The sequence below is a fragment of the Rousettus aegyptiacus genome, unplaced genomic scaffold (assembly GCF_014176215.1).
Source record: "Rousettus aegyptiacus isolate mRouAeg1 unplaced genomic scaffold, mRouAeg1.p scaffold_m13_p_10, whole genome shotgun sequence".
In the NCBI taxonomy this organism is placed as follows: Eukaryota; Metazoa; Chordata; class Mammalia; order Chiroptera; family Pteropodidae; genus Rousettus; species Rousettus aegyptiacus.
In genome coordinates, this window is record NW_023416285.1 from 70,932,157 (window position 1) to 70,956,359 (window position 24,203).

General features: G+C 33.3%; 1 pseudogene; it reads right to left on the reverse strand.

The window, feature by feature from the left end:
• Nucleotides 1-1,901: 1,901 nt before the first annotated feature.
• LOC118608794 lies at nucleotides 1,902-2,055 on the reverse strand (annotated as a pseudogene).
• Nucleotides 2,056-24,203: the final 22,148 nt, after the last annotated feature.

Genomic DNA, 24,203 nt, shown 5'->3' on the forward strand with positions numbered 1-24,203 from the left:
CAACCTGGGTATGTTGAACCAACCTAAGCCCCTGTAATGAACCCCACTTGATTGTGATGTATAATCTCTTTAACATAGTGCTATATTCAGTTTGCTAGTATTTTGTTAAGGATTTTTGCATCCATATTCATCAGAGATATTGATATGTAGTTTTTCTGTGTGCATATGCCATCATTACTAGGCATTGGTATCAGGGTAATGTTGCCTCATTAAATGAGTTAGAAATTATTATTTCTTCAATTTTTGGAAGAGTTTGAGAAGAATAGATATTACAGCTTTTTCCAATGTTTGGTAGAAATCACTAGTGAAGTCACCTGGTCCTGGACTTTTACTTTTGGGGAAGTTCTTGGTGATTGTTTCATTTTCCTTACTGTTGATTGGTCTATTTAGATTTTCCAGTTCTTTGTGATTCAGTCTAGGAAGGTCATATATTTCTAAGAACTTGTCCATTTCTTCTAGGTTATCAAATTTGGTGGCATGTAATCTTTCAGAGTATTCTTATATGATTCTTTTTATTTCAGAGGTATCTGTCATAACTTCTCATCTTTCACTTCTGATTTTGTTTATTTGTGTCTTTTCTGTTTTATTCCTAGTGAGTCTAGCCAGAGAGATGTCAGTTTTATTAATTTTTTCAAATAACGAAAACTTAGTTGCATTAATTTTTTTCTTATTGTCCCTTTGCTCTCAATTTCACTTAACCATCTTCTAATTTTGATTATTTCCTTCCTTCTGCTGACTTTTGGCTTCATTTTTTCTTTTAGTTCTTTAAGATATAATGTTAGATTGTTTGTTTGGGATTTTTCTTATTGATTGAGAAAGTTTTGTAATGATATGAACTTTCTTCTTATTACTGTTTTTCTGTGTCCTCAAAGTTTTTATATGTTGTATTTTTATTTTCATTTGTTTCTATGTATCTCTTGATCCCTCCTTTTATTTCTTCTTTGACCAAGTAACCTTAGAAGCATGTTGTTTAATCTCTACATATTTGTGGTTTTTTCCTGCTTTCTTTTTATAGTCATCTGCAATTTCAAAGCATTTTGGTTGAAAAATATGCTTGGTGTGAATGCAATGTTTTTAAACTTGTGGAAGCTAGTTTTCTATCCTTGAGAATGTTCCATGTGCACAAGAGAATGTATAATTTGGTGTTTGGGGATGGAAGGCTCTGTAAATGTCTATTATGTCCATTTAGTCTAATCATTTAAGGCTTATATTTCCTTATTGATTTTTGCTTGGATATCTATTCATAGCTGACAGTGGGGTGCTTATGTCCCCTACTTTTACTGTGTTTTTGTATGTTTCTTTCTTTAAGTCTGTTAGTAGTTGCTATATATATTTTGGTGCTCCCTGATTGGGAGCATATATATTGATAAGGATTATATCTTCTTGATGTATGGACTCCTTTATCATTTTGAAATGTTCATCTTTGTCTTTCATTATCTTTTTCACTTTGAAGTCTATTTCATCAGATAAATTGGCCACATCCACTTTTCTCTGGATGCCATTTCCTTGGAGTATCATTTTCTACTCTTTTAATTTGAGTGTATATTTGTCCTTGCAGCTGAGATGTGTCTCTTAAAGGCAGAATATGGTTGAGTTTTGTTTTTTGAGCTTAACTTCTACTCTGTGCCTTTTTATTGGTGGGTTCAGTCCATTTACATTTAGGGTGATTATTAAGGTTTTCCTATAGTCATTTTATATTATGTTTTCTGGTAGAACAATGTTTCCATTGTTTCTTCATCCTTGTGTTTCTGTCTGTTATATTAGTTTGGTGGTATTCTATGATTTTTTTTTTTTTGCTCTGTTCCCTTTTTTTTAATGTTATATGTCTCAGTTCTGTGTGTGTGTGTGTGTGTGTGTGTGTGTGTGTGTGTGTGTGGTTATCAGTAAGTTTATGTAAAAGAAATTGATATATATTCAGCAGCCTTTTTTCTTCTGCATGCACCTTATCTTTGGAAAAAGGGCAGGGGTAGTCAGCACACCCAAAGAGCAGTGGGTGAGCCTCACCCTCGGAAAACCATCTTCATGATCATGGTATCTCCCCTGCCAGATGTGTATCTACCGAGTTTTTAGATTCGTTGTCAATGCTTTTATTTTAGATACTTTTCACTTTGCTCGCTCCATATTTTAATGATTTGGGGGGATTAAAATTCAATCCAGAAAACTAAAATCTGAATTAAATAAACTTTTCACATTTAGCCAATAATACTATTTTTATGTATTAAGCATTGTCTAAAATTTCCAAGTCAATATACTCAATATATTTTATCTATACAAATCAGATGGATTAATCTAGAACTTAAAAGACATTTAGAAAAATTGAGGGCTGGAAATTTTTTAAAACTTAGGTTAATTAATTTCAAATACATCTTTTTATTATTAAGCACTTTTTAGAAATAATTTATGATTATGTAATTACAAATATAAATTGTATACTCATGTGTTTAACACATATATAATAAAAGAGTTATGTATCTCAGATTTTTTTGGACTGGACATTTTTTCATCCCTATAAGTTCTATAAAGGAGAACATCACATCTACACAATCCATCAAATTTTAACTTTTAATTTCTGGCATCACCTATTAGAGGCACACTGTTGCCATCTTCTGACACTGTCATAGAAAAGCTACCAAGTTGTTTAACAATTTCATTTTCTTCTATCATAATTTCATTATAATTTTATTGTTTGGCATTTCCATTTTTCTCCATCACTAAATTTGCTCCAACTGTATGATCACCCCACCAAACATTTTTTTCTGTTTATATCTTAATAGAAAATAGCTCAACCTTAGCTCACTATATCATACAAAAAGATTTTAAGACCAGCTTCAGTATAAAGTTTCACTTACTTTGCATAGAATTATAATTACCAAGATGTGCAGGCACATCTTAGTCCATAACATGTGGCATTTTAAGAATAAAAAAACAAAAACACTTACATAACACTCATTGTATGCTATATACTCTCCTAAGAGTTAATGTTTACCAATATATTTAATTCTCCCAATAACTTTTTGGGCTAGAAACTATTATTATCACTATTTTACAGATGAGATAACTTAGGCATAGAAATGTTAACTTGTCAAGATTTATCCTGCTAATAAAATAGAATAGAGACAGCATTCAAATTCAAATAGGCTGCACAGGCTAAATTAAATGAATCTACTAAAATTGTCACTTATGTTAAGGATGGAGCACTAAGTTCCCTAACTATTTCTCAGCTTTATGAAGAGAACAGTCAATACTAACTACTATTTCATACACAGGTTCAGTGGCTTTTATGCAGAGGCATTTCATTCATCTTTTTGAATTGTGAGAAAACTATTGGCTTTGTGTAACTTACAGTCACTGGTTTTGCTAATGTACATGTAATACAGATACGTTTGTCCATTTAAATAACTTAGAGTTATTCTCATGAGAGGCTTTCATCAGCATTCTGCTAAAAACAAGTAAAAGGAATAGTTGAGAAACTAAGCTAGAATATACCAGTTTATTGAGCTGGCTTAGATCTTTGGTATCTAAATGGCTCGTTAATAACCTCATTTGAATAATTCACTAAATATGTTGTGAACATTATGCAGAAGCATTTAAGAGATATTAGATGTGGTTTGTATTACTATTTTCCGAACCAGATGACAGTAAGTCATGAAAAAGGAAACATTTGCCATAATCTCATTTATATTCCAAAATTTGACCTATTTAGAAATTAAACAGATAAAAGTTATATCAAAAAAATTTACTTTTAATATTATTCGCATCATTTTCTTTTGTAAATAATCCTTGGTATTAGATATAATAAGACAAGGAAGTTAAATATCTTCAGTTATTTCCAATTATCTGTGCCATTGTGTTAGAATTTCTTCAAAACTAAAACAAAAATCATATTTTGTTTCAAAATCTATCTTCATCTCAAATTAATCAAGCTGAATATTCCTTTATTACATACTAAACATAAAAAACTAAGTGATATTTTCAGGGAATTTTTTTTTACAATTAATTAGATTCATTGATACTTATATATCATAGTGTTTTTTATTTTCAAAGTCTTTTTACTTTCTTTTATATTTTAACAACTATATTATACTTTCTAAAATTATACTGTTTCCCTCATTAGTAGTATAATAAAGTATTTTTTTAAATGTTTTATTTGAGTAAAAAATAAGTTGATTTTAAAATCAGTATTTAATAAATACTGAAACCATGGTATTGATTTATAAATGACTAATAATTATGAAACAACACTTAGTAAATGCTTTAAAAATCTAATATCATTTTTATACATAACCAAATCAAAAAGTTATTTGCAGCATTTGAAAATAAAAACCACATGCAATAAAGCTGAAAACAATGTAAACAAAGATAAAGTTAAGAGAGTTTAAGTGTTTACTACTTATTGCTATTGGCAGAAAGGGAAAGCTAAATCTAATTTCATATTTTTGCAAATAATCTAAGAAATTTCATTAATCTACTCTTGTGATCACTGGTACTACTTACTACCTGCACATTAATTTTCATATTAATTCATATTGTATAGTTACTTATCTTTTTCATATCCATTTCTCTTACTAAATTGTAAGGTGTTAGAAACAAGAATTAATCTACAGCAGGTATTTTGCACCTAAAACTGTGCTATGTATATAGAGTGGTTCAATATATACTTATCAAATAAATTTGCACTAGGTATATTGCTATTATTTATACCATATCTTAATTAACATATTTTAAGTCTCCAAAAATTACATACAGTAACAATTAATTTATAATTTTATAATTTTATAGCAAGATGTATATAAAATGTATATTTTTTAAAATCAATAAAGAAAAATACAAATTAAACAGAAAATTAAATAGAAAATATTAAATATCTAATGATATATAAATATATCATACATGTGATATATAAATATATCATTTTAAACATGATATGTACTAATATATCACAAAGATCTCCATAGTAAAAATTAGGGCTAAAAATTTTCCAACCATTAAAAAGAAAAAAGAAAATAATTCCAGATATATGGCAGGTGGTTTTCATGTTCCTTCCATAAATTTAAAAAAAAAAAAAAACCTCTCAGTTTCTTAGGGAAAACAAAGCTTTTCTTTGAATTTATATCTAAAATTATTTTTCATAATGATGCATGAATAAGGAATAGAACCTTGAAATGAGATAGATAAAAGAGTCAATATCTCCCTAGAAAAAAGATTTTTTAAAAAAATTCAGAGATCCTCAATTAAAGCTTAAGCACATAAATTTCAAATGTAATTCAGTGCACCTCAACTTTTAAATGATGTTGCTTGACCAACCCAATAAATTTAAAAATGTAACTCTAAATGATAAAATCTATTTATCTTTTTATGCAGCTACCTAAACATATATCAAAGTAATAAACTTAATTTTATAGTGTTTATAATGTCATTCTTTCTGTTGTTAGTTTAATATCAATAATTTTTACTTTTAATTTGTTAAAACAAACCAATATCCTAACATTTTTTCTGCATTTTCTCTGTATCAGAAGAAATGCACCCAAATCATCCAAAGATGTAAGCATTTAAGAGAGAGAGCGAGCTGAAATCAGGGAAGTTTACAATTTTATGCCATTCAATGTCATACCATCTGTCAGGAGAATATTTTTGACACTCAGCTTCTCACAGTGGTTTTGAACTGCAAGGATTACCAAAAGTGAATTTTTTCTCACATAGATTAACTTACATTATTCCTGTTCAGAGTTCAAAGGTTGAGAAAACCTCAATAAATTTAGAAATAATCATATTATTCTTGAAGAAAAACTCAACACATTGATACAGTAGTTAATTAGTAGAATGGCCATACCAAAACTCCACTGTTTCCTTATTTAAGTATTTGCCTGAGAAACTCAAACCTGGAAAGTGTTAAGGATGAAAGAGGCATGAGGATTAGTGAAGCTGTCTCAGAAATTAACTGCTATAGACTGAAAGTTCATGTCCCTTCATTCCCATAATTCTTATATTGAAACTCAATCCTCAGTGTGAAGGTATTTGGACATGGGGCTTTTGGGAGGTGATTAGAGCCCTAGTGAATGTGATCTGTGATCGGTGCTCACATAAAAGAGACCCTGGAGAGTTCCCTCTATCCTTTTGTTATGTGAAGACACAGCAAGAAGACTGGCCACTTAAAAACCAGCAAGTGTGCTCTTACCAGTGGGCCGAATTTGCTAGTGCCATAATCTTGGACTTCCCAGCCTCCAGAACAATAAGAAATAAATTTCCGTTGTTCATAAACCGCCCAGTCTATGTTATCCTCTTAGCAGCCCAAAAGGATTAAGACAATGACTGACCATAAATTTGAGGAGAGAAAAAGTTTACTGCTTTGGAAAAGAGAGCATATGACTCAGGGTCCATCCAGGAGGAAATTCTGTATGTAGAGTTCAGTAAAGGAAACAGTTAGTGGAGAATGGAGCCTAGCAATCAGACCAGACTGTTAAAATTCTAGAAACAAAATGTCTTCCCTATGACTTGACCATAGGTTGGAATACAAGTGAAATCTCCAATAGATAGATATTCTACCTGCTCATTAATGGTACCAGATTTTGTTTATAAATACATTTAAAGAGGTTTCATTTGTCTTTAAATTAACAGCTCTCTCTTCACATAAGAGACCTGTCAGAGCAGTCTTTTCTTTCCATACTGTATACTGGAAGGACCAGAATCTCTATCACCAACTGTGCTACTGAAGTCTCAGGAGATGCTCACCTGTGTTAGTGGAGACCCTGGCAAACCCCACAACTAACCCCTTAGGCAAACGATATTGATAAGGCCTCATCTCAATCAGCATGGATTGCTTTATATTAATAAACAAAGGATAATTTTTAAGTAGATGAAGATAGAAAACACAAGACAGCCATACAATATGCCTTTAACGCCCTTCCTACTCCTTGGAGATTTTTGCATTTCAGATATAGTCTTATGAGATATAAAATTCACAGAAAAAACTAACATATCAAAGCCAACATATAAGTATGTCCTGTAAATACAATTTTAGTTTAGGGTAGAAATAATAAAGGGAATTTGATAGATATTAAGTCATTGTCCTTATTAAGTTAAATGCAACTGTGTGGCTGAACTGACACAGGCCTAGTTCAGTGATTTTTAAACATCTTTGACCACAACCTACTTCTATAAAAAGTATTTTACACATGGTCCAATATACCACTATGTATGTGTATTGGTTTGCTAGGGCTGCATAATAAAATACAACAGAGTCGGTGTCTTAAACATCATAAATTTATTTTCTCACAGTTCTAGAGGCTGGAAGTCAAAGATCAAGTCGTCAGCAGGTTTGGTTTCTCCTAAGGCTTCTGTCTTTGGCTTGCAGATGACCACCTACTCACTGTGTCCTCACATGGATTTTCTTCTATGCACACATATTCCCGATGTCTCTTCTTCTTATGAAAACACTGGTTCTACTAAGTCTCGCCCTTATAACCTAATTTAACCTTAATTATCTCTTTAAAAGTCCTAGATCCAAACAAATTCTGAAGAAATTATGATCATAAATATAATTTCAGCCTTTATTCAGGGCCTCTACACCAAATCCTGAAATATTATTAGACCCCAAGCAGGATTATGATAAAATTCCCCTAATTAATTCTGAAGCAAATCAATAGTACCCAGATGCTTCATGTTTGCTTAGGAAATCCTCTGATCTTCACTTCCAAAAACTAATAATGACACAGGACGACACTAAAATTCAGTGATATTGAGAAGAAATAATTATTCAGATATTAGAACAGCAGGTTTCCAGAATAAAAAGAACATGGTAGGGAAAGTTCTAATTTTCTCCATGGCTTGAAGATTATTAAAGAGTGGAAAGACAGTTTGGCAGGGGGAAGGAAATTAAAAAATAAAATAAAATAAACCTTAAAAGAAGTTGATAAATCTGTGGTGTTAAAATAAAAATGACCATGGCCTTTTGAAAAGTTGAAAAGTGTGAGCTAAGATAGAATATTTCCTGACCCAAAAGACACTATTTCATAATTTTATAAGAAGAATTAAAGTAAAAAAAGATCTTATAATGATCTTTCACTCTATCAAAAATATTAGTGTGTATTAATGAAGAACTGTAGCTTATGCTTTTAGTATACTGTTCTTGTCTCCTATTGAGTGTTGGCTGCTAATAAGTTATAAGGTTAACTCAGAACATAGCCCCTCTACATACTCAGAAGATTGGTGCCAGCAGCCAAGGAAGACAGTGCACAAAGAGCTGTCAGCAGTGCCTACTCCCAAGGATGTTTTCTGCTGCTCCCATGGATGTTCTCAGCTTCTGTAACCAAGAAGAACATCTTGCTCCCATCCCTCTGAGAGGGCCGCTACTCTGCCTATGAGACAACCCCTCCCTCTGCTTGTGTGCATAAAAAAACTCTGCTTGCTCTTGGTCAGCAGCTGCTTTTTCCCTGCAGCTCTGACTAGCTGCTGCTGAAGCTTCCCTGCTTCATTAGTAATAAACGGCATTTCTCACCCCTCTAGTCCTCCTAGTGGTTCTTCTGGAATATCCAAACCTAGGTGCAAGCTCCAGGCCTGAGGCTCCTAAGTCGCATTGGTCATAGCTACACCCTTCTCTGGAGAATTTTGCTCAGCAGTGGAAGCCGGCTTGCTAGAAACATTATGCCTCCTTCCTCACTGCTTCCTCTTGCACCCCCAGCCACAGCACTGTGCAGCCAATGGCAGAGGGATAGAAAAGACCAGCCCTTGTTACAAAGCTGAATCACATCTGCAATTAGTGCTCGAGAGCTCCCCATGAGATCAGGCAGAAGTTAGAGTCATGCTGAGACCACATCCTCCTTAAACTGTTTCCCCTGCCATATCCTGGATCCCTCATTCCTTCTTCAATAAAACATATACACCTGAATCCCTGAGTCAGGTTCTGAAGCTTGGGAACTTCATGTAGCACAAAGGTGAACTACTCCTTATTATCTGTGGAAAATTCAACTCATAGGCATAGTGAGGACCACCACAGAAGTCACCTTTCTTGGAAAAATGTCCTATCTTGGTTTCCTCATAGTCTCTTACTTGTAGTACAATTTGGTAGTAGCAGCTTCTAATATCCTAGATGTGTCATTTCTGTCTTGGAGCCTTACAGGTTCGTTGCTAGTGCTATAAACTGTTGACTCAAGCATTCTCTCTCTTCAGCATCAGCTCCTCAACTGTTCTTTTTTAATCCAAATAGTGCTTCATCTACACTTATAATCCTTTAATGCAGGCATTGAGCTCTTTCTGAAATAACTCTTTAGAGGAAAAAAAATCTGAAATTGGCAGCAAGAAGCATAAAGTGTCTTACTCCTAGATATCCATATCTGGGTGGGAGAGTCATGGCACAGATTTCCAAATTCCAACTTGACCAGTGTTTCCTCCAACCCAGTCAAGATACACAGGAAACTAAATGTTGGCATAAGTCCTAGACTTTTCTTAATATGTCTCAGCAGAAGTTCTGATAGCTGGCTTATCCTCTCAGATAAACAAATAAATGTGTGTGTGTTTTCTTGTTTTACATACCAAGATATATACATAAGATATGTATGTTCATTCTGTATGTAAAGTTTTTTTTATATATAAATATCAAAGTTTCATTTCAACATTAATTTACTGAAATCCACTTTCTGGTGAAGTAAGAGGATATATTTCTTTTATTTTTGTAGGTAGACAATATCTAAGACACAACTTCAGTATTTCCTGCATCATTTTAAAAAGTGAAATGTAAATTAAAACAAATCTAATCTTTTTTATTCTCTTCTTATATCAAGAATTTTATTACCTTTATTAACTCTGAAAATCTACTAGTCTTTTATTGCTAAATTCAATTCCTTAATACTACAAAACCAATCCAAGAAAAACACTTTAAGAGAATTACTACAGTTTCTGGTGATTAAAATCATTAAGTTTGTGCTGTCTGGTTCGTTCCCGGAGTTTCTTAAGAAGCTGAAAGGTTTATCGTGACACAAAAGCCAAGTACTCTTAATGTCTTCCTTCACAGCAGAGTTGACTAAAAGCTTTTGTTTCCCCACATGGAAGTTTTAAGGCAATAATTTTGCATGGTAAGGAAAGTTGCCATAATGTCATTTTCAGGAAAGTCAAACACACACACTGATGAAGCTGTTGACAGAAATATAAGTGAATTATGGCTTGGCGAAGCATGAAGCTATAAAGAAAAAATGTCCTCCAAGTCATCCCTAAGGATCAGCAGATTTTATACTTGACAGCTTTTCTTTGCTTAATGGAGTTTCAATGGGAATTATAGTAGCACAGTTCACATTAGATGATTCTTTATTTAATGTGTTGAAATATGGCTCCTTGTCAGCGTAAGCTCTAGAGAGAGGTGGGGAATAAGGACCATGGAGGCTTGCCTAGAAATGAATATGAAATTCCATTTAAAACTAAACAGTCATACTTGTTGTAAGCAATATTTTACAGGGGAAAAGCTTCCGTAAATGAGTAACAGTTTGAATGGTTCAGTGAGTTCTTCTCAGTTTGAAGTTCTCTTTCTTTGTCTTTCTTTTTTTTCTTTTTTAGTTTTACAGTAGACTGTGTTAAATTTCTAAATAGAGGTTAAGAGTTCCCTAAACCTAATCTTGACTTAATTTGTAGTCATAATTGAGACAAGTTATTTTGCTTTATATATAAGACACCTTATTGTAGAATCTAGATAATACCATTAGCATCAAAAGAATGAGAATTTCAAAAGACTAAATAAAAAAAACGCAACAAAATATTAGCATTTATTATATACATACACAGGTCAGATGTATAGAGCATTGTTGTCTTTCCATAGCCATAAGGTATCAAGGAGTAAGCGTGGATTCTTGGGTAGATGATATTGAGCCAATTAGCTGAATTGAAATGGACAAAATCTTTATTTGAAACATGGGAAAAAATAAAATCAATGTATCTAGAAAATTAAACTTGAACATTTGAAAGAGTCTACAGAAATTCAATGTTGGAAATGAAAGTAAACTGTAATGTGATTAGGGAATCTTGTTGTAGAGCCCAAATCTTTCCTGGCTCTCTCACTTACTTGGCTTTGTGTCATTAGATACTTGCTGGGTCTCAGTTTTACCTTTAAAATAGGGTGTTGAACAGATATTTTCAAATCTTTAATCATCCCTTCCCTCCAATTTTTAATCTCCTTTGAAGCGCAAAAATGTACTGGATTGAATGCTTAGCTACATATATATATATATATATATATATATATATGCTGTTCATTAATTTGATTATTTTTTTAGTGGTCTAACATTTTTATTTCTTTATATTTATTTTTTAAAAATTTATTGGGGTAACATTGGTTAGTATAATTATATAATTTTCAGGCATACATTATAATTTGATATATATTCTAGTGTGTGATTACAACCCAGAATCTAGTTTCCTTCAGTTACCATATATTTAATCCCCTTTACCCACTTCAACCTCCCCCAACATCCCTATATTTGACCCCCTTTACCTCATCTACCTCCTCCCTTCTCCCCCACCCCCTAACCTCTGGTAACCACTAGTACATTGTCCATGTCCCTGAGTTTCTGTTTATCCTGTTCATTTGCTGCTTTTAGATTTTTATGCCATATATAAGTGATATAATCTGATTTTCAACTTTTTCTGTCTGGCTTATTTCACTTAGCATGATTATCTCGAGGTCCATCCATGTTTTCACAAATGGCAGTATTTTATCTCTTCTTATGGCTGAATATTCCATTGTATATATGTAACACAGCTTCTTTGGCCAATCATCTATTGTAGAACACTTTGGTTGCTTCCGTGACCTGGCCACCATGAATAATGCTGCTATGAAAATTGGTGTGCAAATATCTTTCCAGATATGGATTTCCAAGCCTTTGGGATAAATACCCAGTAGAGGGATTATTGGATCATATGGTAGATCAATTCTTAGTTTTTTGAGGAACCTCCATACTATTTTCCATTGTGGCTGTACCAATTTGCAGTTCCACGAGCAGTGTATGAAGGTTCCTTTTACTGTGCATCTTCTCCAGCAGTTGTTATTACTTGTCCTGTTGATTATAGCTATTCTAGCAGGTGTGAGATGGTATCTCATTGTGGTTTTGGTTTGCATTTCTCTGATAGCAATGTTGAGCATCTTTTCATGTATTTGTTGGCCATTTGTACGTCCTCTAGGGAGAAGTGTCTGTTTAGGTCCTCTGCCCATTTTTTGATTAAATCATTTGTTTTTCTGTTGTTATTAAGTCATAAGAGTTCTTCATATTTTTTAGATATTAAGCACTTATCAAAGGTGTTGCTTTCAAATATGTGTTCCCATTTGGATGGTTGTCTCTTTGTTACAATTTCTTTTGCTGAGCAGAAGCTTTTTAGTTTGATGTGTACTTGTTCATTTATTTTTGCTTTTACTTCACTTGTCTTTGAGGTCAAATTCATAAAATCCTCTTTAAGTCCAAGGTCCTTGAGTTTAGTTCTTATGTTTTCTTCTATGCATTTTATTGATTCTGGTCTTTTATTTAGGTCCTTAAACCATTTTGAGTTAATTCTGGTGTGTGGTGATAGACAACAGTCTAGTTTCATTCATTTGCAGGTTGCTTTCCAGTTCTCCCAGCACAATTTATTGAAAAAGAGGCTTTCCTTTCTCCACTATGTGTTTTTCACTTCTTTGTCAAAAATTATTTGCCCATATAAATATGAGTTTACTTCTGGATTCTCAGTTCTGTTCCACTGGTTCATGTGTCTATTTTGCTGCCAATACCACGCCATTTTGATTATGGTCTCTTTATAGTATAATGTGAAATCGGACAGAGTGATGCCTCCAGCCTCGTTTTTTCTCAGAATGGCTGTAGCGATTCACAGTCTTTTGTGCTTCCATACAAATTTGATGATTTTTTGTTCCATTTCTTTTAAAACGCCAACGGGATTTGATGGGGATTGCATTAAATCTGTATAATGCTTTAGGTAACATGGTCATTTTAATTATGTTGATTCTTCCAATCCAAGAACATGGAATATCTTTCTTTTTCTTTGTATCTTCTTCAATTTCTTTTAATAGAGTCATGTAGTTTTCATTATATAAGTCCTTCACACGTTTTGTTAGATTTATTCCTAGATATTTTATTCCTTTTGGTGAAATTGCAAAAGGAATTATTTTCTTCACTTATTTTTCTGACACTTCATTATTAGAGTATAGGAACACTACGGATTTTTAAACAATGATTTTGTATCCAGAAACTTTACTGTATTTGCTTATTGTTTCTAGTAGTGTTGTTGTGGAGTCTTTAGGGTTTTCTATATAGAGAATTATGTCATCCACAAATAATGACAGTTTGACTTCTTTGTTTCCTCTTCAGATACATTTTATATCTTTCTCTTGCCTGATGGCAGTTGCTAGAATCTCCAATGTTATATTGAATAAAAGCGGTGATAATAGACAGCCTCGCTTTGTTCCTACTCTTAGAGGGAAGGGTTTTAGTTTTTCACCATTAAGTATAATGTTGGCTGAGGGCTCATCATAGATGGCCTTTATTACATTAAGGTACTTTCCTTCTATACCAATTTTGTTAAGCATTTTGATCATAAATGGATGCTATATTTTGTCAAAGGCTTTTTCTGCATCTATTGATATGATCATATGATTCTTATTTTTTAAATTTGTTTATGTGATGTATCACAGTAATTGATTTGCGTATGCTGAAGCATCCCTGTGCCCCTGGGATGAAGCCCACTTGATCTTTTTAATCTGTTACTGTATTTGTTTTACTAGTATCTTATTTAGGATTTTTGCATCTGTGTTCATGAGAGTGATTGGTCTGCATTTTTCATTTTTATGTTCTCTTTACCAGGTTTTGGTATCAGAGAAATATTGGCCTCATAAAATGTGTTCGGAAGTATTGCCTCCTCGTCGATTTTTTGGAAGAGTTTGAGGAAACTAGGTATTAAATCTTTGAATGTTTGGTAGAATTCACTAGCGAATCCACCTGGTCCAGGACTTTTACTTTTTGGTAGGCTTTTGATGATTGTTTCAATTTCTGTACTGCTGATTTGTCTAATTTATATTGTCCAGATCTTCTTGATTTAGTCTAGGAAGATTGTACTTTTCTAAGTACTCATCCATTTCTTCTAGGTTATTAAATTTGTTATTATGTACTTTTTCATAATGTTCTTGCATGATCTTTTGTGTTTCTGCGATGTCACTCATAATTTCCCTTCTTGCATTCCTGATTTTGTTTATTTGTGTCCTTTCTCTCTCTTTTTTTTTTTTTTAGTGAGTGTAGTAGGGGTCTATTTTATTAACCTTTTCAAAGAACCAGCTCTTTGTTGCATTTATTTTTTCCTTTGCTATTTTTTTGTTTTCAATTTCATTTATTTCTGCTCTAATTTTTATGATTTTTTTTCCTTCTGCTAACTTTAGGCCTCATTTGTTCTTCCTTTTCTAGTTTTATAAGATGAAATGCTAGGTTCTTTATTTGGGCTCATTCTTGTTTTTGGAGATAGGCCTGTAATGACATGAATTTTCCTGTTAGAACCACTTTTGCCATGTTCCAAAAGTTTTGATATGTGGTACTATAATTATCATTTGTTTCTATGTTTCTCTTGATCTCTCTTTTTATTTCTTCTGTGACACAGTTAATTTTTGGTAGCATGTTGTTTAATCTCCATGTATTTGTGTTTCTTCCTGCTTTCTTTTTGCAGTTGATCCCTAGTTTCAAAGTATTATGATTAGAGAATATGGTTGGTATAATTTCAGCACTCTTATATTTGTTTAGGCTAGCTCCATGTCCCAGGATCTGGTCAATTTTTGAGAATGTTCCATGTGCACTAGAGAAGAATGTATACGCAGCTGTTTGTGGATGGAAGACTCCATCAATTATGTCCAATTGGTCTAATGTGACATTTAAGGCTATCATTTCCTTATTGATATTCTGTTTGAATGATCTGTCTGTATGCAACAGTGGAGTATTTAGGTACCCTACTACAATAGTATTTTGGTCTGTTTTTCCATTTAGTTCTATTAATAATCATTTTACATATTTCGAGGCTCCCTAATTGGGAGCATAGACATTAAGAAGTGTTATGTCTTCTTGGTGCATGATTCCCTTTATTATTATGCAGTGTCTCTCACTATCTTTCTTCACCTTTTTTTTATTTTGAAGTCTATTTCATCTAACATTAGTATCACTACTCCTGCTTTTCTCTGAATATCGTTTGCTTGGAAATGATATTGAAAGGGTGGAAAATGATATTCCAAGCAAATGATATTCAGAGAAAAGCAGGAGTAATGGTGTATATATATATACAAATGGTTGAGTTTTGTTTTTTGATCTATTCTGCACCTCTGTGCCCTTTACTGGTGAGTTTAGTCCATTCACATTTAGGGTGATTAGTGAAATATGAGGTCTTCTGATAGCCATTTTATCTTTAGCTTTCTGGTGGTTTGGTGTTTCCATTTCTTCCTTGTCCTTGTGTTTCTTTTTTCTTCATTTTGATTGGCTTCCGTGGGTTTTCTTTCTGGTTCTTCTTGTTTTATGTTATATACTTCAGTTCTGAATCTTCTGTGTGTGGTTGCCATTACAAATATGTAAAAGATAGTGATATATATATATATAGTCATCCATTTTCTTCTGCATGCACCTTATTTCCTTTCCCCTGTGCAAATTTCAGTCTTTGAATCCTCCCCTTCTCAGACATTGTTATCTCAAGTTGTTTCTATGTAAGCTGAATGTTCTTACTATCTTGCTATAACAATTCTCTTATTATTATTTAAGCTTATTATTCCTTGTTCTTAGTAAGGGTTACACTCCTCTGCTTCTGTTTGCCTGAATGTCACTTTACTCCTAATTATGATTTTTTGTTGTTATTTATTTGTTATTTTGTTTTAGATGAGCTGATACCTTTCAGTATTTCCTGTAACGCAGGTCTCGTAGTGGACAATTCCCAATCTTTTTGTATGTCTGGAAAGGTTTTAATTTCTCCTTCATATGGAAAGGAGAGCTTTGCTGGATATATGATTCTAGGCTAGTAGTTCCTTTCACTTAATAGTTTGAATATTCGATTCCATTCCTTTCTGACCTGTAAGATATGCTCTGAGAAGTCCCATGATAATCTAATGAGTTTTCCTTTTTAAGTTACTATCTTTTTTTCTCTGGCTGCCCTGAGAATTCTGTCTTTGTCATTGATTTTTAATAACTTTAATCCGATGTGTCTTGGTAAAGGCCTTTTTCAGTTGAGATAATTAGGTATTTTGTTGACTTCTTGAATTCCAAGCTCCAGCTCATTCTTTGGATTTGGGAAATTCTTGTCCACTATTTGTCTGAAAATGCTTTCTAGTCTCTGCTCCTTTTCTTTGCCTTTGATAATGCTCACTATTCTTATGTTTCCTCTCCTGATGATATCAGCTGGTTCTTGAATTTCTCTTTCATTATTTTTCATTATTTGGTTTCTCTCTTTTCCTTCTAATTTATTTCTAGATTTCTGTCTTTGATATCTCGATCTTTTTCTCCATTTGGTCGACCTTATTTCCCAAGCTTGTCATTTCATTTTTCAGCTCTGTAGTGTGTTCTTCATATCCAGAAGTTCTATTTGGTTCCTTTTGAGGGTTTTAATCTCCTTGCTCTGCTCATGCAGTTGTTTTTTCAATTTCTAAAAGTGTTGATATGACTTGTTTTGAAACTCGCTGAATTCTTTCAGAAGGATCATCCTGAATTCTCTGTCATTTAAGTCGCATATTTCTATGTCCGTAAGCTTATTTTCTGCAGATTTTTCTCTTTCTTTCTGAGCTGCCTTGTTATCTTGGTTGTTCATGGTGTTTAGTGGACTATTTCTCCACCTGGGCATTAATGGAAGTGCTTTCTGCTTTTTTTTCCAAAAAGATTTATTATATAATGGTCTCTCTTTAGCCTGCTGCAAAGAAGGCACTTTTCTTGTGGTTTCCAGTAGGCAGTGCTTTATATAAAACCTAAATATCTTTTTTATTTTCTTTTAGATATTTAATCATACTTGCTACTCTCAGTTGCAGTCCCTGTCAGTATTAGGATTAGTTTCATTAGCGTTTACTCAGATTCTCCTGGGGCTCCATGGTGATCAGTCTTGGAGAGTATGGGGGAGGGGCCTTCTGGGCTGGGAGTTGTGGGTTGCAGCTCAGCCTCAGTTTTGCAACCGGGGCTGGTAAAAATCAACTGTTTTTTCTCTGTGGTCCCATATTGCTTCTCTGTTTCCTGCCCTGATGACTGGGCCCTACTGCTAGATGTTAGAAGTTCCTGCACTCCCAGACAGGATGATCAGGGAAGTCACCACAACTTCTCCCATCCTTCTTCTCCGCACCTGGGGTTCTGACTTGTGGTAGTTCTGATGTGCAGATCCCATGCTCAGACATACTGGCGTGCAGTTTGGGGTTTTGTTTTTTGTTTTTTTTGAGTTTTCAATGTTCAGCTTATTGTTGTTTCAAGGGGAGAGATCTGAGTATGTCTCTCACTCCACCATATTTCCAAAGGATCTAATTTGATCAATTTTTAACTGAAGCTAATCATGGCACAATTGATTCCATTGCAGAAATCGTTAAGGAGGTAAAAAAAAAAAAAAAAAAAAACTTGGATCAATGCAATTATTAGCATAGTTAATACATGGGTGTTCTTGGCCATTTGTGAAGTGCCTTATTCCTTCTTCTGAGCACTTGTCGCACTTTATGTACATGGCATTTAGCAAATACATTATATTGTCCTATTTTATGCTGATAGAGCTTATAATCATCAGTGCCTAGATAAACTCTTTAGTTTCCTGTATTGTAACTTGGCTAGACTTCTCTATTCATAACTTCGTGGATAGCAAGTACTAAAGTTTTGCAACTGCTTTATGAGCAGAAAGTGTTAGGATAAATGTTAAGTACTGCTTCATTTTTTGATGATGAATGTGTTTAAATATACATATTAGGCCAAGGAAATTTATTACACTGACACTAAATATCTATGAAATAGTGAAAGTTGGAATTGATTAGATCAGCAAATATAAGTTAGCTCTTTCAATGTGCTAGGCATTATTTCAAATGCTTTACCAGTATAATCTTATGATTTATACGACAATCCTGTGAAGTCAGTGACAACCTGAATCTTATTTATCAGTTAGATTAAGTAATTTACCAAAGTTCACATAGCCGGCAAACGACAGAGCTGGAATTCAAACCAAAGCATCTAAAACCAGAGCCCACTGTGTAAGCCTGAAAATGAGACATGTTTGTCTCTAAGTTAACCAGTGTAAATTAGAAGAAATGTTATTTTTTTAATATGTGGGGAATAGGATAAGAAATGTTATTTTTGATAGGAATTTTTCTAGAGCATGATTGGCAAACTATAGTGCATCAGTCAATTCCAGTTCTTCGTCTCTTTGAAACAAAGTTTTATTAGAACTCAGCCATATTCACTTATTTATACCATGTCTGTAGCTGATTTTGCATTACAATGGTATGGTTGAGTAGTTGACACAGAGACTGTGTCAACCCCAAAGCCTGAAATATTTATTATCTGATCCTTTTCAGAAAAAGTTTTCACACCCCTTGTCTAAAGTAATCCTTCTCAGGGCTCCTCTCTTTGGATGATCTGCCTTCTATCCTTCCTCTTGTAATTCCATAATGAAAAGATGTTACAAAAGCATGTGTGTATACAAAACCATTCTCTTCATCCTAGAATTCAAAACAAGACATTCTCTTTGCCTTTTTCTTTAAACCATCTAATCCATTTTTTATCTACTTCCTTTCCATCAATCATTTTTAAAAATTTAAATCTTTGCTTTGTTATCATTTATTCTGTTTTAGATCTATAAGTAATATTATAGTCTCCATTTTAATTAATTTTTACTAAAATATCCTGCACATTTTATGTTAGTTAAAAAAGTATTAATAAGTAAGTTACTTTCCTTTTATCATTTTGTGCTGATCCTGGATCAATTTGCTCTCAGATTTATTCCTCCCCCTTCCTCCTTTGCTCCTATCACAGGAGATCTGATCTCTGCAGAATGTATTTTACAGATAACACTGGCATCCAGAGGGGTTCAGCCAATGGGAAGCCCCTGGAAGTTGGAGAGGTAGGGAGAAGTCAGGGTATTACTCCCTCTCCCTATATCTCTATTGTGGTTGGTAGAGAGGTTGAAGTGAACAAGGCTATAGCAACTTGGGTTCCAATAACACTTCCTCCTTTTGTAGGTGGTCCAGGCCTCCTTCCATGGCTAATTTCTGGACTGCCTCACCACTCCATTTGGCTTTATCACCCTTTCATCTCTTGTGGAACCATTCTCCTGTATTTAATTCCCTTAGGTGTAAGTTCTTGATGTAATTTCTTTTCTTTAGCTTGACATTAATCTATAGAATTCTATTTTGTATAATATTTAGAAATAGACCACACTCGTAATATTTTGTTAATTGTCAGATATGACTTTATTTATCAAAAAAAAGGCCTGCAAGAATTAGTTATTCAAGTCCTTTATATATAACATGTTTCATAAAATATACTGTTATTAGAGCAGTCCTGAAAATTGAGTTTTCAAGGAACAAAATTAGGCAATTACTTTTCACTTACTTTGAACTCTGTACACAACATGTTGCCAAATTCCATAGAAAAAAATATGAACCCAACTTCACTTTAGGCAGGATGAATTTCAATTTGAGAAAATATTTCAAAATGTTTGTTGTAAATTATTACTGGAAATTTCTAACAAAATATAGTATTTGGGAATTAAAAAAAAAAAGTCTCTTTGTCATTTCCTCAAGCTTAAGCTAAATGCTCAGTAAGAACTCAGCATGAAGAAAATATGAATGCCTCCCATAAGATTCCTGTCTTTCCTAAGGATAGAAACCAAACATAACTTGCAATGTGATACTGTAGTAAAAATGAATAATGATCAATAACATTTCCAGGTTTAAGGGCCAGGATGCATTGTTCTCTCTAAAAAGTTTTAATATTTATGTTAGATGTTATGCATGATAGTTTTTTACATTCTGAATATAATGTGATGTTTTGCATTTTTTAATTTAAAAAAAAGCCGAGATAAAATACATTACAGCTCACGGAAACCTATATAAGTATTAAGGAATACTTATATGAATGTAGAATGGAATTAAAAATATTTTTAATTGGCTGAAGAGTCACCGAGTTTCTTATTATTTCCTTCCTCTACTCTTACTTTTCCAACTTTTCTTTATTCTTATTCTAGGTAATGTTTTGTAACTATATGGCCAAAGTATGGGTTTTGGAGTCAGAGACATCCAAGTGCAAATCCCAGATTCCCCTGTTCTGACCTGGGAACATTACTTACTTCTCTGAGTCTCCACTTCCTTATATCCAAAATGTGTACAATATATCTCTTCCACAGGATTTTGTTAGTACAAAATAACTTCAAAATATGTTAAGTTCTTCCAAATTATGGGCACTCAGAATATCTTGTTCTCTTCACTTTCCTTCTACCCTACACTCCCTGCTAACTTCAGTACTTTTACATATGATCCAACAAATGCCATATATACTATTATCTGTGTTAGCTTTTCCTCTTTTAAGCTTGAACTGCATCTTTCCAAATATATCTTTGTGAAGAATTAGAGGAAAATACACTGCAATATGCAAATTTGCATTTCTGTCTGAGTTGAGTTTATTCTGGGAATAGTTAGGTCTACTTCCAGCTAATTTTACCTTAAACCACAGAAGATCTGTGGGACTCACTCTCTTTTACTTTTCTCTCCTCTAATCCATGATCAACTTTCTTACCCCAATCATCAACACACAATATAAGAGAGAATGCACGGCCAGTTGTGGAGAATTTCAAATATGGCTCCGGAGAGTCCTGAGGTTTCTGCTTCTGAAGATCTGTTGGATGAACAACTGACTTGGAAGACCATTTACCCAGAGCAAGTACAAAATTGCCATAGGTTACAGATACCCTGGTGATGCTATTAAAATAAGATGTTTGTTGTCAATTATAAACAGCTAACTCCAGGAGATACTAAAGCATTTAAACAAAAGGTAAATTGTAAACTTTTAGCTGTGAAGAGAAGGTATATTTATATCTCAGGAGTTAAAGCCAATATTTAAAAGGCATATTTTCATATTACTGACTCTTTTTCAGTTGTGATAGAAAAATCCTATTTTAGATTGATTATTCATGGATGTCAGTAAACTTTAATGAAGCACAGGCAGGATACTTTTTGACATGCTTGCACTAACACAAAGCTGTACATTTATGTCAACTCAGAAAAAGAAGGTTTAGTGTTTTCTGCCCTTACAATTGCTGTACCTCTTTTATTTTTGTTGCAGAGATGTCATTTAGAGTCCTACTCTCTCTACCACTTAGATATAGTAGTATGTTTTTAAATAAATATTTTAACTTTTCTGTTAATTTTTTCATTGGCTATCAAATCAGGCACTTTTTAAGTTACACATTATTAATTCTAAGGCAAGAAAAAGCAGAGTTGGAGAAATAAGGCAGGGGGCTGGGGTGGAAGAAGAGTTAGGGAAAGTATTCCATGCTCTTACTCCCAGGAAAAGTAACAGGCCTTGATGTTTGTACAATATATGCTTTTCTTGGTAGTACATTCAACTTAGTTATTAAAAAAAAAATGTTGGGAGTAGGGATAGATAAAAATGAAAGTTCTGGGAAATTGAAAACAAATTATCTAAATCACTGGCATAAAACTGATCCATTTCTTATGCCCTATGATTGAGAAAGGTCTCAGTATCTGCTGGCTTCACCAGGTGAACGCCTGAACTTACTCTGAAGTCATACCTCTGAGGAATGAGGAGTTCAAGAGAAAGGACTGTAGAGGTGTCTGCCAATGACAGAAAACTATAGGCATGAGGGCCAAAACCAAAAAAAAAAAGTTCAGAGGGAGCATTGTTGTTTGTGAAGTCCCTCTCCTTAGACATGGATTCCAGGAAGGAGACTATCCTGGAGCCCCAATGCTGGACAGACTAGGAACATCCAATTAGCTGGTCATGCAGCTGCTGGAATTAAAAATATTAATTGATATTTACCAATTAAAAATACCTTGGGAATGGACTGAGGGATGTGAAGGCTTTTTCCTGCTGGAAATAGAAATTATGTGGAACTTGCTTTTGGATTATAAACTCCCCTTGAGTTCTTAATCATTCTGGAATGGGAACCCCTGAGAGTGTGATGTTAGCTTCTTGCCAAGCAAACTGATAGGGACATAGAGTTCATTCTAGCTTAATGTGAAAACAAATAGGATCATAACTAGTTCCCTGGTTATTGTTGAATATTACATAACTGTTCATGTAATCTCAATGACAATTAGTAAATTGTGTTCAGCTTTCATCAGAACAGTACATTAAAACCTCTCTTGTTCTGTATCACTTGTGCTGTCAAATTGTATTGTTATTCAGGAGATATGGTGAATTTGAATTACCACTCAAGGGGGGCTTTTCAAATTACTACACTTTTTTTTTCTGTATTAGAGAACTCAGCTCTTTTTCCACTCCATTTACAAAATTCTGCATAATTGTTTCAGGTTTGTGATCAGTCTGCCACAGCATATCATGGAAATATCATTTGTTTTCATGGTGGCTGTACAATTTGCAATTATGCTTTAACCTGACTTGATTCCTTCCATCTGATCAACGTGTGACCAGGTTGTCCAAGTGGCTAGGTAATCTTCTTGGCAGAACCATAAGACATAAAGCCAAAAATGTATTTATAAACTACAAGCTACATTTTTTTTACTTATAATTTTATTGAAGAATAATTAATATACATAAACTGCATATATTTAAACTATTCAATTTGATTAGTTGTAATATAAAAGATATAAGTATATACTTTCAAACCAATTATCACAATCAAGATAGTAAATCACTCCCAAAAGTTTCATATCTCATTTTAATCCCCTCAACCTTTGTTTCCACCAGCTACTTCCATCTCCAAGCAACTACTAATCTGCTTCTGTCACTATACACTAGTTTGAATTTTCTAGACTATTATATAAATGGAATTATACAGCACATAATCTTTTGTGTTTTTCACTCAGCACAATTATTCTAAGATTTGTCTATGTTGTAGCATGTATTGATAGTTCATTTTTTATTATTGCTGAGTAGTATTCCACTGTATAGTATACCTGCTGATGAGAGCCTGTGCTGTTTCCAGTTTTTTGCTATTACAAATAAAACTGTTGGGAACATTCATGTATGAGAATTTGTATGAAAATATCTTTTGTAACTATGAGTTAGGCAAAGATTTCTTATATAAAAGATTAAAAGCACAATCCATAAAAAAATGAATTAAAAATTTCTGCTCATTGAAAAACTTTGTTAAGAGAATGTAAAGACAAGCTAAAGGCAAGAAGAAAATATTTGCAAATCATATATACAATGAAGACATATATGTAAGATATTTTTTTAATTTCAAAACTCAATAATAATAAAATCAAATTAAAAGTTGGGAGCAGATTTGAACAGACAATTTACTAAAGAAGACATATGGGTGGGAAATAAGTGAATGAAAAGATGCTCAACATCATCCATTATAAGAAAAATTCAAATTAAAACCATAAAGAGATACCACTACACATTTATTGGCATGACTCAAGTTAAAGTGACTGACCATATGAAATACTGGAGAGATCACAGAACATCAAAGACTCTCATATATTGCCAGAGGAAATATAACATTGCTGTAACCATTTTGGAAAGCAGTTTGGCAGTTTCTTAAAATATTAAACATATACCTCTAATAGTTAGCGAGGTTAAGCAGCTTTTCTTTCTGTTTTCTTTTTGCAGTTGATCTCTGTTCCAAAGCACTATGATCAGACAGAGAACATGGCTGGTATAGTTTCAACCCTCTTACATTTGTTGAGGCTATTTCTGTGTCCCAGTATGTGGGCAATTCTTAAGAATGTTCCATGTCCACTAGAGAAAAATGTATAAGCAGCTGTTTTGGGATGGAAGGCTCTGAAATATCAATTATGTCCAGTTTGTCTAATGTGTCATTTAAGGCTGTTTTTTTTTAATTGATTTTCTGTTTAGATGATCTGTCCATATCTGAAAGTGGGGTAATTTGATCCCAGACTATGATAGTTTTTTGGTCAGTTTCTCCAGTTAGTTCTGTTAGTAATTGCTTTACATATTTCAGGGCTCCCTGATTGGAAGCTTAGATATTAATTAAAAGTGTTATGTCTTCTTGATGCATGATTTCCTTTATCATTATAAAGTATCCTTCAGTATCTTTCT